Below are 14031 nucleotides of genomic sequence, written 5' to 3' on the forward strand. Positions count from 1 at the left end.
GACTTCCCCTTTGTACATAAAGTTTATGTCCCTCCCTGCCCCAGAGACAAAGGCTCTATCTGGATTCCTGATTCCAGCCATTTCCATCTTCAGTGTTTGCCCCACACCTCACTTCTTGCTCTTTTCTTTTGCTACTTTAGTTTCTGTTTCACAGACCACAGTTTTCGACTTTGTCTTGAGAGATGCTGCCCCACTGTGGGATCCTGATATTGAGGGAGACTGTATTTCCTGACACACAAGTAATTTATGATCTTTTTTTTTTTTTTCCTTTGGCTTTAAATACTTGGGTAGGCTTCTGTATTGCAGAAATCCCTGTATTAGCCTATTCCAGTGCCTCTTTTAATTTTTTTTTTTCCTGTTTCCCCTCACTTGTTGCGTGTGACCACATCTTCCTAGGGCCAAGAGGTCCTTGTCCTCAGCTGATGTACAGGGAATTTCTTGCCTCCTGCAAAAGCTTTAAAAACTACTGTTGTAGGCAATTAAAAGTCAGTTCCACAAATTGTTCCAGGTGATTCTGAAGCTGTTTCTTTCTCTTCTTTTAACCTATATCTCTTATTTATATTGCATATAAAAAGATTATGTGATTTGCCTGTAGATATTTGCAATGTAGGCAAAGGCTTTCCTCCCATGGAATATTCCATTGCTTCTCCAGCCAAAGTGCCAGTCTGCAGCGCTGCATTTTGTTGAGCTCAGGCATTTGAAGGCTGTTTTGAACACAACTTCTCTAGGGTCCAAAATACACTTTCGATTCAGTGGAAGTGAAATGCCAGTTGAAACGGTTAGAATGAATTGTGTCTGCTTTTTCAAGGAGTGCAGCACAGAGGAGAGGCTTCCCCTTATTTATTTGTTTTTACAGTACAGAAGACTACTGTTTTTACCTTTAAGTTAAGTGTGCTTAGATACAAGTACAAAGTAGCTTATTAGTGTGTCAGAGAAAGTGATGCAGCTAAATGTTTTTATAGTTGTCTAATGGAAATACAAGGAAACAAACCTGGAATTCCAATCAAGACAATTGCTTTTGCTGATCCAGTAAGGTGATGTCACCACTTGATTTTTCTCTTGTCCTGTTGTGATTTGTAGTGTTTTGTTTGTTTGTGGGCTTGTTTTGCTTTCTTTTCCACACATACTCCTGCTTTCCTACTCCTTTCTGGTTAGTCTCTCAAAACATCTACCAATAAAAACATTAATTTGTAATGATAGCATTTGCAGCTCTTTGTAGTCTGGAAGTGCTGCAGCTACAGATATCGTCTACTGAATAAAATGTCAGCCACCAATTCTAAGAGGGGAAGGGGAAGTTCCTAAGGTTTAAATGAAGGACTGACTAAGGACTGCAGCTCTCAATTTTTAGGGAAGTTGGTGTAAAGCATTTTCACTGTAAGCAGCAACACTTGTGAATTAAATAATGGAGAATAAATATGGAATAGTTATCTTTTTCAGATGTTTTGCGTACCTAGTATTCTTGTTGAGATCAGTAAGAATATGAAAGGGAAACTGTTCTCGAGACCACCATGAATATAGCACCCGTGGATATCTAAATAAAGAGCAATAGCAAATCAGAAAGTGTTGTTTGTATGCAAAAACACTTGTTATTGGTGGTGGATGGGAACAAGCAAAGAGTAAGTATGCAAGTGTCTATCTTAGGATTTCTTGGTGCCATTTGTAGCCAGCCAGAACAAGAAAGCATCTGCCACTCTTATGGTTGTCTTGAAAATAAATATAGTTTTAGGTCAGCAGCAACTGCTAGCTGACATCTTTTATTCCTAGAATGCTTTTTTTTCTTGTACTGAAGTTTACTTTAGAAATGTAGGCGCTAAATAATTGTGAATTCTTCACTAAGTACAGGAGGTAGTAGAAAAGCAACAGGATTTATGTTCTTAAGAAGTCTATGTGGCATAAGTGAAGAGAAAAATATATAGATGTTCTTTTCAGTCTGCTAACATCCTGACTGTGTGAGTTGTGAATTAAGTAGTGTTTATAGTGCTGAACCATCCTTTTTATACATTTAATTTTAAGGTATCGGTTTAGAGACTCTGTACATCTTTTACTTGGATACAGTTAACTGATCAATTTTATGTGAAGTACGCTAGCTTTTTGTGCACATGGGGTAGAGCACTTTCCAAACTAAGATATATTAGGGACTAGCAGAGGAGGGTGACAGAAAGGACAACAAAGGAAGTTAATAAATTGATAATGAAGTGGGATTATAGAGGATTGAGCATGGATATTAGAACCATTTCAGACATACTTTTTAATCACTACCGCTCTGCTCTGATTCTGTCTTGTGGCACCACCCTGAAGTGTATTGTTGGGTGTTTGGAAAAAGACCACTTGACTTGTCGCTTATTGGCAAGCATGTCCACATCCTTGACAGAGGCCAAGAGGTTAGATGAACGACAGAGATTAAATTCTTCTGTTTGCCATGCAGTTGGTCTCTCTAGAAGAGCCTCTAAATAGGTTGATAAAAATATTTGGAAAAATTGCAGTACTGTGTCTGATCTATGAACAAAGCTTTTATTTTCTGGGCTTTTTGTTCCACACTGAATGCATAAATGTACAAAATGAAGAAATCGGTGACCAATTTATAACACTAAAGTGAAGATAAAAGATACCATGTCATGTTTATAACTAACAAATAAAACTCTATAAGGGAATCAAACTAATACAAAGTACAGAGAAGAAGATGCTGAGAAAAAAGCTCTTAATCTCAGAGCATTTTCAAGAACTGTTCTTTCCTTGATGTCAGCCAGGCAATTTCTTGAATGAAGTGTGAATTGTCTTGTGTGGTGCACATAACTCCCAGCCACTTCCCGAAGCTTCAGTTTTCACTCTTCCCAAAATTCCATCCTCGACAACTGGACAGAAGGCTATGCTGAATTAAATTTTATTGTTCTGGTGTTCTCCATCCATTTGCAATGCACATAATCAGGAATTCAGCCATGTCCCAAGAAACCTGTTTAACCTAATGAGAGCAAATGGCAATGGGTGTTCCTTACTCGGGACAGCAGTGCCAATGTTTCTGCTTAATTGGGACATATTTGGCTGGTTCCAGTGCTTCAAGTGGTTTTTAAACAGGTGTTTAATGGGTGTAGAATTCTGAACTCTGCCCTTTTGATACAGAAGTTGCCAAATAAAGATTAACAGAAATAAAAAAATCTAATGTGGGATAAATAATTTTTGTCTTTGTATATTTATTTAGCATAATTTTTACTTTAACTTTTAAGTCACAGGCGGGTGGGGAGGTGTTTCTTCTCGTAATTGAGAAAGTCCATTAAATAGAACAACAGGATGTCTAACAGGGTGTCCTAATTAAAATTACCCTGTAATTTGAACAATACATTCATTTGTATGTAGCTAAGGTTGACCTAAAACCCATCTAAATCAGGAAAAATTATTATACACATTTTTTTCTGCTGAAAATGAAGCAGCATTCTGCCAACAAACAGCATGATTCTGTTGTTACACAGTATTCTAGAGTAAGGTTTTTCTCTTCAGTATTAAAAAAACCCCAATGTTTTGAGAAAATTTAAACCAGATTTCTCTCCTGCCTCCACCCTTTGATTAGTATTCATTCATGGTTGAGTTTCTGTGGGATTCTGAAAGCAGAGACAATTTTGTTCTGTGCACACTGTAAGCCCATCAGAAGCCTTTGGTCGTGTCTGGTGTACTGACGAACTAATGAGCAACTGAGATAGCAGGCGCTTAGCGGGACCAATTGGCTCGGGCTTGACTTTGCTATCTGCAACTACACAGTTTCTGACTGGCTTGGAGTGCAAACCGGGTAATTTTGTTATCTTGGGGCGTGTGGGACTGCGTATGTAATCTAGGCTGTATACACAACTGGATAGATTTTACTTTTGTGTGTAAAAATGACCTACTCATGCTCTAGCCCTCATGGTTTAAAATGCTGCTGTGACAAATTGTATTTAATATAGTTTATCAAATCAAAATGAATGTTTGAAAGAAGTTCAGAAATATTGTTTGTATTTAAAAGGGAATTCTCATCATCTTTAACTTGACAGAACCGCACAAACTGCAACTTGTAGGTGTTGCTTCCCAGACACAAGGTGGTGGAATTGTTTTTGTTTCTGCCCACTTCCTGGGCAGGTTGGGAAGGGGGAGGGTTTTCAAAACCACTCAAAATTGGCCTGAATGTGCTGCTGGTGGATTCAACTTGAATTATTTCACCATGATTTGAGTGGAAAGAGAATCACACCCTTGTTCTTTTGAATAATCTCACCCATAATGTCTAGTACAAAATGTAATGACACAGCTATGTACAAAAAGGGAAACTTCATAAATGCCAAAATTTAATTAGGTGCAAGAGGAGCTACTTTCCACTGAGTTATTATTCTGCTTACACCAACTTTAACATTTTTGTGTCTCAGCTTCAATGGAGTATATAACAACAAAAGAAAAGTCTGATGAATGATTTGCTTAACCTACTTTTAGCTCCAAGAAGAATTGTTAAAGCGAATATAAAATTGGAGGCTGGTGTTGTGGTAGTACACTTTTAAACCAATCAAGAGCACTTGAATAGAAAGTATTCAAATATTGGCATTATTTAAAATTCTTAGATTCTCCTCATCATTTTAAAGACCATCAAAGCGGATGTAGGCACAGCTGTAACCAAGAGAGAATAAAATTAATTTGATCAAACAATTGTGATGACAAGCCAATGATACTGTCATAATTATATATTAATAACAGGTATTTGCCAGAGTATTTTATATGCATATATATATATGTATGTTGGTGTCTTAAGTACCTATGTATGCGTGTTTTCCAATGGATGGTTATTTTATAGAGAAAAACATTCAGTGACACCACAGCAAGAATATATGCACAAGTGGGTTGTACTGATAACAGCTGTATCTCAAAGGCAGTTGAAGGAAAATGGGAGTTTCCTGTTGGAGAAACCAGACAAGCCTATTGTATACAGTGGGGTCACATAACTTGAACATGTAGAGATTTGTGTATAGGTTTGTGAACATGTATAGATCTGTGCAGCTGCCCATGGTTGATAGAATAACTGTAGATATCTGAAGACTGGAATGAAAACAAGTAGTTGTGTGGATGCTATTGCTTCAGTGTCACGTATGCTGGTGTGTAATGCTACATTTGAAAGCATTATTCCATTATTGTTGAAGTCTGATCTGGTATTCTGCCCTTAAAGCCTGGTTGTAACTCAAGTATAAAAATTCTGGCTGCAGTGCTGAAAAGTCAAGTATGGGTTGTTGAGCTGATGAAAATGGACGTAGATTGGGTATCCACACTGATTCTTTTAGTCCTCCCAGTTATTGTAATTTCCAAAGATGATGAATCTAACTGGCTAGCAAAGCTGTTACTTAGTGACTCCTTCTCCTGAAGAAACTGTAGATAATGGTGTTGGGTGGTTCCTTACTGCCAGAAGATCTCTCTTGTAGGGTTTCAGATGTTCCAGTTTTTGTTACCCTTAGAGCAGGTAAGCTGAAGGAAGAGATTGGGACTGCAGTGCCTTCTGTGTTCAGCTGAAATCCAGATACACGTCCCACAGCCTCCTGCACAACTGTTTGGGCAGAGTGACTTTAGAGGTGCTGATGGTAAAGAAATCTTAGTTTCTAGTCAGGATGGAATTGATGCATGTGCTCCAGGAAAGTAGCAAAAGAGATGCTTAGCACTGTGACAGTAGAGATGTAAAAGAAAGTTCCTGCTTTTTATTTCCAGATGTATTTTCTGAAGTCCTTGAGAGATTTTTCCGGAGCTTCTGGATGTTCTGGGAACAGTGGTTCTTAATCATGTGCTTTATCGTTTGCCCTTGGCAAGAAAGCTCAATTCTTCCTTTTTTGAATGTAGGACCTTGCCTTATTGCCTCAGGGAAGCATTACTGTAATGCATGTCACTTGAGGCTAATTCAACCTGCCACTTGGAAATTGCCCCTGGTGCAGATTGTAGCAGTGCACCATTATCTCAACCAATTTTTCATCAGAATCAGACTTCATCTGTTCTGTATGATCTGCATAGCCTGACAGTTTATTTTAGGTTAGCATGTGAGGTGGGGACTTTTTTTAACTACAAAGCCATGATGCCTTTGGCTTCCAGCTATGTGATAAGAGCCTTTCTTCCATGTCCTACCAAAGCAGCCCATGACATCTCAAGATGTAGGTCCACAGCAGCTTAAACTGATTGATGTTAATACCACTCTGTTGCTGTTCCTCCACTTGGGCAGTTCTGCTGCGTCCTTAGCTCCAACCCCCAAGTTTTGTGCCTGGATGCTGAGCTGCGACTGGGGTTGATGTGACTGAAAATACACGGAAAAGCAATTTTCATTCAGCTGAAAGCTCCCTTTATCCAGTCCTGGCGCAAGGATGGGCTTGGGGACATATGGCAAGGACAGAAAAGAGGTGAAGGAGGGGTGAGATTGTTGCAGCTCCAGTTAGCTTACGTTGTAGTGCAGCCACACTCTTAAGGTTCTGGAAATAAGAGCGCAGTGGTTTCAGCAAGATACATCTGTGTGCATAGGATATGGTAGGTAAAGGCTTTGGAATTTACTTTCCCTCCAATGTTTTCTAAAACTTGCATTTTGGTACACATCGGAAACTGAAGATCACTCACCTCAACCTTTCCATCCTTGAAAAGGGAGAATGATATGAAGGCTTGATTAACAACTTTTATGAGGTTTGTTTGCTATATGTTGTTAGAAGCAGATCAGGTTGGGGGGGGGAGAGGAAACATTTTTGTAGGCAGTAGGGAATTTTCCCCTTTGAAGAAGAGCTAAAACTTCATTAACATTTCAGCCAGCTTTAAATTAAAAGTTGTGTCTGAAAATAATCTATAATATATTTTGAATGCTGGTGAGGCATGTCAGGGCAGTACCAGCACAAGTTTCTTCTGTGTACAGTTTGTGATGTGAATCCTGTATCTTTAGTCTGAGTGTTGCTGTGCCACATGTGCGTGCTTGGTGTGAGAATGCCCATCAAAATAACATTTGGCCTTCTGCTGATCATAAAAAGCCAGCCTACCACATACCATGTGCCTGGCTGAGGCACACTGAGTGGAGTAGATGACTGCTGGATCCTAAATACTGCACCTGCTTTGCCTGCAAGCTAACTTGGCCTAACGCTTTTTACCATGAGTAGTCCCATTCCATTAGGTTGCAGTAGGTCTGCAACACTAGAAGAGGTTTTTCACTTGTTACGTTTCTGTAGGACAGGCCTTTCTAACACGCTGCCAGTGATCGGATCTTCTTTCCCCTGTCCCTGCACCATGGAATGTTCATATTTTACTTTTTCTGCCCTACTGAGCACAAGTCATTGAGTATGATGCTGGGAAGGGGAGAGTTCAGAAGTGAAGCAAGCAGCTCTTCTATACAGGCAGTAACAAATGGCAGACCATTCTGTTTCCCTGGGTTTTGCACGTTTGAGGGGATGTGAGGATGTGCAGCATGAAATCACGCTTTTTTTTTTTTTTTTTCTGCAAGATTTTTATGTCAAGTCCACATGGATTATGTTTGTAGCTGTCCTCAGCAATTGGTACTCCTACAGCAAAGCCTTTGGAGAAAAACCCTTTGCTGATGTGTTGTGCTTTGGGTAGGGCCTGTATTGGAGTTCCTGCCAATCCTTCCAAAGCTTTTTTGCTTCATGTAAGATCTTAAAGATCCTTTTCTCTTCTTCCTTTAGGGAACTGGAGAGCTTGACACATCCTTTACATCCTGCATTTACTCTGACCACAGTCCTTCCCTGTTCTCACAAGCGGAGCTCAGCCCTGCTTCCCTTCCTGTTGATTCCCAGTCAGCTACATGGTAAGTTTTCATTATCTCTAGACTTGTTGCCACAAGGTAAAATTCTGGCAGACTCTCTCTAAAATCCATTAGCACTGGGCATTGAGGGCAGAGTACTTCATGCCCATCAAAGATCGTTCAGTTGTATTCCAGGCTGACTGCAAGGAAAGGAAGATAGTGTTGAATTAGCATTGGAGCTGAACTTCAGCATAGATTGTTATAGGAATAAAATATGAAGTAAAATATGTGACAGAATTAAATCCATCAGTTCTAATAAAGGAAACAGAAGAAAGCAAAGAAATATTGGACCCTTAAATCCCATTAACCAGGCCAGAGAGAGAATGTGTTAAAAGGGAGCTGCACTGTATCTTTTTTCATTGTTTGATGAAATAATCTTTTTCACCCTTTAAGTGGTGTGTTTAAAAATCCTGGTATTTCTGAAACAAAGAGAATACACAGCCACCGAGCTAGCTCGTTTTTATACCTTCCTTTTCTGAGTATTGTCCTTCAGTACAATACAGAGCCATTTCTTTGTTCTCACAAGCTAGCAGTTAAATTGTATGTAAATGTATGCAAATTAGATGCTGTCTAATAAAGAGAGTCATTAGATGGAAGAAATATTTAGTTTAGGGGAAAAAAAAAGAAAGAAAAGAAAGCAGGTGTATTTTGCAATAGAAAAATGTAAGATTGCAAAAGCCCCTCAAACTTTAGGTGAGGGCTTTTTATACAGCCATTTAAATATTTTCTAAAAAAACTTGCCCTACTCTTGGTCCTTTTTTCTGCACATTTTTTATGTGTATGTATGTACACTTCTGTGATCTTTTTTTAAAACTCACACTGTGCTCTATATACATACTTGAACAGACATGTAAATATTGTATTCTTAAATATTTGATTTTCTTAAATCATGTAGCTATGAATTTGCACACATGTACCTTGTACTAGGGTGTGTTTTTTGCTTGAGTATATACAGGTGACATCCATGTGATAAATTTTATTTTCCTGGATTGATTTATTCATCATACATCCTGACTGGATACCTTCTTCTCACTGAATCATGTTCCTCCATTTTATCAACCCCCTCCTCAACAATTTTAAAGCTTTTTTTAAAATTTTCATTTTATTTATTCACTAATTCTATGCAAGATATGTTTCCATTTTTTCACTTGCATTTTCTACCAAGTAATCCCTTTTGAGGTATAGACATGATTTAAGCCTGAAGCAGTATTGACCTTTCTAAACACGATGAAGTCACAGCTTTACTGTCAGGTGTCAGAGCACCAAGGTCCTAGGAATGTGAAGCTTTTTTTCGTCTGAAGCTGGAGATTCCACACCTGTGGATGGAATACTCAGCATCCATCTAGTCTCTGAAAGATTTAAAATTTATGAACCCTGTGTTCTTGCCACTTCTAAGGAGATAAATTTTAAGACTTTAATCTCTCTACTTTAGAATCTGTAGTCCCACTCTTTCAGCTCTTCTGTTTGGGTGGATTCATATATGTAGATGACATGGCTCAATTAATTTGAAGTTGTTATATTTTGTTTCTGATGGCCAGTTGTCGTGGTTCAGGCAAGTGAGCTGATAGCTATATATCAGCTGGCATATTTCTTCCGTTGCAGTTTTGTAAGTCTGGAATTCTGAAGACATATATGTATATGTGTATAAAATATATGTATATAAAAATAATGTTGTTTAAATATTTACATATAAAGCCAAGGGATTGGCTTCCTTCCCAGAATTACTGGAACTACCTTCCCCAGGAACATTTGGACTTGAAAAATCTCTACAGCAACACTTTTCTTCTGAAACTAAACAACTTGTGAAATGAGTGACTAGTTCTGCACCCTTTGTTGTTCGAATGGGTTCTTTAGCTTGGGGTGATGGAGAGGCCTCTGTGCACAGGTAATGAATGCATTTCCAGTTAATTATGGTAAGATTCTCTTTTATTGCTCTTTCCTCCCCCAGTTTCTCACTGGGTTATTTAAAGAGAGAGCATTTATGAGGGAAACTCCAGCGCAGTAGGAGTATTTTTGTCACTGTTCTAGGACAGGTCCATGCAGTGTGATGCATCTGGGCCATGTCCAGTCCAGAGGTGGCAACTGTTACCTGGGCAGCTGCAGGACAGACAGACTGATCACATGGAATGAACTGGCTCCCTGGTTGCCCAGCATCCCAACCATACTGGCTGAGCAGTCAGAAGAGAAGTCAGAACACATCTGCTACCCAGTGGGAAATGTAGGCGGGGTCATTGTAAGGGATGGTGGAGGGTTGGCAGTGAGTATTTTGGGTGCTCTTGAAGGTATAATAGAAGATGTACGTTGAAGATTGCTTTGTGGGGAATGCAAGGAAAATCTGAGGTGTGATATAAGGATGCTAGAGAAAGATGAGGTTAATAAAGTGAGGAGAAACACAGGGTATAGTGGTGACTAGGAGGGATGAGGCCACATTAGTAAACAGAAAATGTTAGTGGTTTCCTGCTCACTTGGGGCACTGCTCTCCTAGGCTATCTGGCAGTGAATGTCCAGGAGAACTGAGTCACTAGGGATGCAAACATTTAACATAATTGTTTTCACACAGTTTGCAATCTAGCTAGGTGTAGCTACCCAGGTTCTTCAGATTTTTGGGAGGTGGTTGCTAATCCTGAAACCCTAACTGGGAGATTTATACTGGAAATGGGATAGGCTAGCAGTCAAAGTAAGTACCTTCTGTCTCTCACATTCTTGAACACGATGCCAAGCGTACACGCAGTCAAGAATGATGCTCAAATGGGGGAAGAGTGATGCAGACTTAGAGACAGGACTCTGATTAATTCCATATTTCTCTCCAGACTTCGTGTGGTCTGGAGTAATCGTTCAAGGAAGGAGAGAATTCAGTGCCTACATACTTTTGAGGATATGAGTCTTACACCTTGCCCATTTTGACAATAATGATAATACAGCTTTCCTACCCTTGAAGTACATTGAGAGGATACATGCATTAAAAGATGCGAGGCTTCTGTATCTTGTGGTAAAGAATCCAAAAGCAGTACTGTAGACAGATAGGGGAATCAAACCAGTGGTCCATATGGTCAAGCATCATCCTGTTAAATGTCTTCAGCTGCAGTAGAGGGAGGCACAAGAAATTCAAAATTATAATAGTGGAACAACCAATATTTTCAGTAGTGATCCTGAAAGTAAGTAAGAATTTTTTAACTTGTATTTCTTAGGAGCTTGTGCATCTTTAAAGAAAATAGTTTGAAGAAATAAAATATGCCGCACTAAACTAATCCTAGAGCTAACGAACAGGCATTGGGACTAGCAGCTCTTGCTATTACCTACTGCTTATTATTGTTATTATTATTATTTCTTTTTAATTATGCAAAGTGCTAATCAGTTTGATTATGCACAGTGCTAATCAGGTTAATTATGCAAAGTGCTAATCAGTTATTCTCCAAGCACACGGGGAGAGCAGAGGTGCTGGCAGTGAATGGTGGTTCTAGATGGGGGTAGTCACGGCAGTCATTCCTTATTAAAAGAGGAGTAGGTGAGATGACAGGGGTTTTTGCTTCCATTAAAAAGTAAATAAAAAAAAAAAAAAAAAGCCATGAGGGTGATGGTTCTGGTGGGGTAATGTCGCCTTTCACAGCAAGGCAGACTTTTTTCCAAGCCAGCTCATGCTGTTGGCTAATTTCTGTAGGAATTGAGTGCACTGATCTGGGCAAATATATTACAGAGGAGTCTTTTTTAATGGGTGGGGTACAAGTTGTCCCACATGATAAGTCTGGCTGCACAACTAGAAAATCATAAATTAAGGGAGTTTGCTCAATCTAATGTAGAGCCACTTTTTAAGCACTGGTAAGGAGGATAGTGACAATGTTACATGAATGGCAGTTGATCATATGTTTGTGTGGCTGAAGTACTGCATGAGCATACAAAATGAGTTTCGGTGTAATGCCTTTACAAGCTGTAAGAACGTAGGGTGCCTTATCAGTGGAAGGTACGTTAGGCTGCGTTTCCTCTTCAGCGCTAAATTATAAACCAGAATTTTGTGTTCCTGTGAAACAGGATCTGTTTTCAGTAAGCTGTGTTCTTCTGACAATTACTGAAGATGCAGTGTGTGCCTCTTACTATGCTCAGTGTTGAATATCTAACCAGTATTCTTTATTTGATTATACTTCAGTGTTGGTGTGGGATACATAAGCATTACTTTTTTCAGTTAGTAATGGAGACGGCATTCCCAGAGCAGAGAGCTACTTGCTCGTAAAAGTCTTGGGTAAAGGATCTTAAGAGATTTTTTTGAAGTCATTAAACAAAAGACTGTTCCTGTATAAGGCCATCAGTACTAAAAGGTTACTGCACCAAAAATGAAAGAGAAATTTTCCTTGAAAACTAATCATTGAAGGTGCTTACTTATAGGGAGTCATGACAAATTTTCAGTTGTATTTAAGGTAGGGAGGAAAGCAATTTTCCTTCTGTAATTTATGACTTAAATCAGAGCCTGAAAAGTAAGAGTATTACTGCCTTCTTGGCTTTGTGACTTCTCCACAAGACACTGACCCTCAAAACAAGTTTGCCAGCAGATGTGCAGTCACAAATGCTCATCTATTCTTATAGATACCTATATATTCTAACACCTGTGTAGAACATCTATTCTAACACTCATTCTGTTGTTAGAAACCTAGACATACCAGTGGTCCACCATCAAGTCTGGTGCCTTAGATCTGGAGGAGGGGAGTATGTCATGCAAATACTCTTAAGCGAGAGGGAGATACACCAGACAGCAGTGTCCTGAGACTCTGAATGCTTTCCTGTCCGATCAGAATCCTCTGAAATTAATGCACAGCTTCCCATAAACTGATGGTGAATCAGGTCATTGCTACCTTTAGGTGCTGATCCAGAAGAACTCAGTTTGTTTCTATCAGACCTAAATTTAACTTTAAGTAGTCCATTCCACAACCAGACTACTTCCATAGATTTACTGTCTTGCTTTCATTTATTGTTAGTGGCTCTGGTGCCTGTTTGCTCTTTGAAGGCACTCTCTGATGAGAGACAATAAGAGGGTTTGTACAATCTACCAAAACAGGGGGAAAAGTCCAACTTCATGTGATCCCTTAGCATCACACAGCCTTGCAGGAAACAGTTGCTTACTTAGATTGCTGCACTGACAGAAAAGTGACAGTCACACACATTCTGGATTATTTATCTCTCTTTTGGAGGCTGGGTCATGTTATATCAGAAGGGAATTAGTTTGAAAGTTATTGTGATGCCTTAGGTATATTCTTTGCTGTCATGCACATCTTTTCAAATGGGAATTTAATCCTGTGGAAAGAAAACCCCAAAGTTTTTGTATTTCTATAAATATTTCTCCTGTATATTTAAAAGCTGTTGTAGAGTCAGAGGACCCTACACACCATAGTATTGCATGTTAGAAATGTAAATCTACCTGAGGCATAATCATAACCTCTGTTGAATTTCACCATCTCAGATGGCTGGCCTTCTGATGAACTGGTCAGCTAGAAAGTCAGAAAACTCACATTCTGCTCCCATTTCTCCTGCTTTCTTTGTAACCCTGCTAAATTGCATTACCTTGCTCTGCTCTTGGTGGTAAAGTATGGGTGATGATATGGACCTAATGCAGTGGAGGCAGTTGTAAAGCAAGTGTATCATTTGCAAAGTGCTTTGATATCTCTGGATTAAAGAGGTTATAGAAGTGCAGTGTACTATGGGGAGTTACCTGTGTTATTAAGCATCAACAGACTTGTAATACTGTGTGAAGTAGTGCAAGGTAACACCAAAATAGTTTGTGTATTCTGAAAAAGTGAAATAAGTGGATGGAGACAACTCAGTTATCTTGACATTAGGCCAGTGGGTTAGCAACAAATGAAGAAACCTTAGTAAAGAAATCTGTGCTTTAAGCAGGTCTCAAGCAAACAGAGAATTCATTTGCTTGTATGGTAGAAAGTAATTTCTTCAAAGCTCCTTTTGCATCTTCTTGAGGACCTGGTCTTCAGAGGTGCTGGCTAAATGCTATTCAGCTCTGTAGAAGCTGTCTGCTCATTGGCATTCACAGATCTGGGAGCTGGTGGGGAATTAATAACAAAAAGATTTTAAACGTTCAGCCTGACCTTTTAAAGTTACTGACCTGCATTCAGGTTACAAATACACAGCAATTTTCTTTTGAGCTGCAAAGACTAAATGTTAAATCAGTAACTTGATCAGACTAGCAGCCCTTCTCCTCTGTGTTCACTCATGCCCAGCTGCCACGACTGGAGTAAAGGAACAAGAAAACTATCTAA

At 39.2% G+C, this 14031-nt stretch overlaps 1 protein-coding gene across 4 annotated transcripts in view; it reads left to right on the top strand.

Moving 5' to 3' along the window:
• The window catches only part of ZBTB20 (zinc finger and BTB domain containing 20), a 460828-nt gene that overhangs the window by 88524 nt on the left and 358273 nt on the right, over positions 1-14031 (top strand). For all 4 annotated transcript variants that reach the window (XM_074897465.1, XM_074897470.1, XM_074897463.1 and 1 more), the window contains exon 3: positions 7656-7777. The gene's annotated coding sequence lies outside the window, so the exon portion shown is untranslated. The remainder of the gene's footprint in view (positions 1-7655; positions 7778-14031) is intronic.

This window comes from Athene noctua, chromosome 1, assembly GCF_965140245.1.
Source record: "Athene noctua chromosome 1, bAthNoc1.hap1.1, whole genome shotgun sequence".
NCBI lineage: Eukaryota > Metazoa > Chordata > Aves > Strigiformes > Strigidae > Athene > Athene noctua.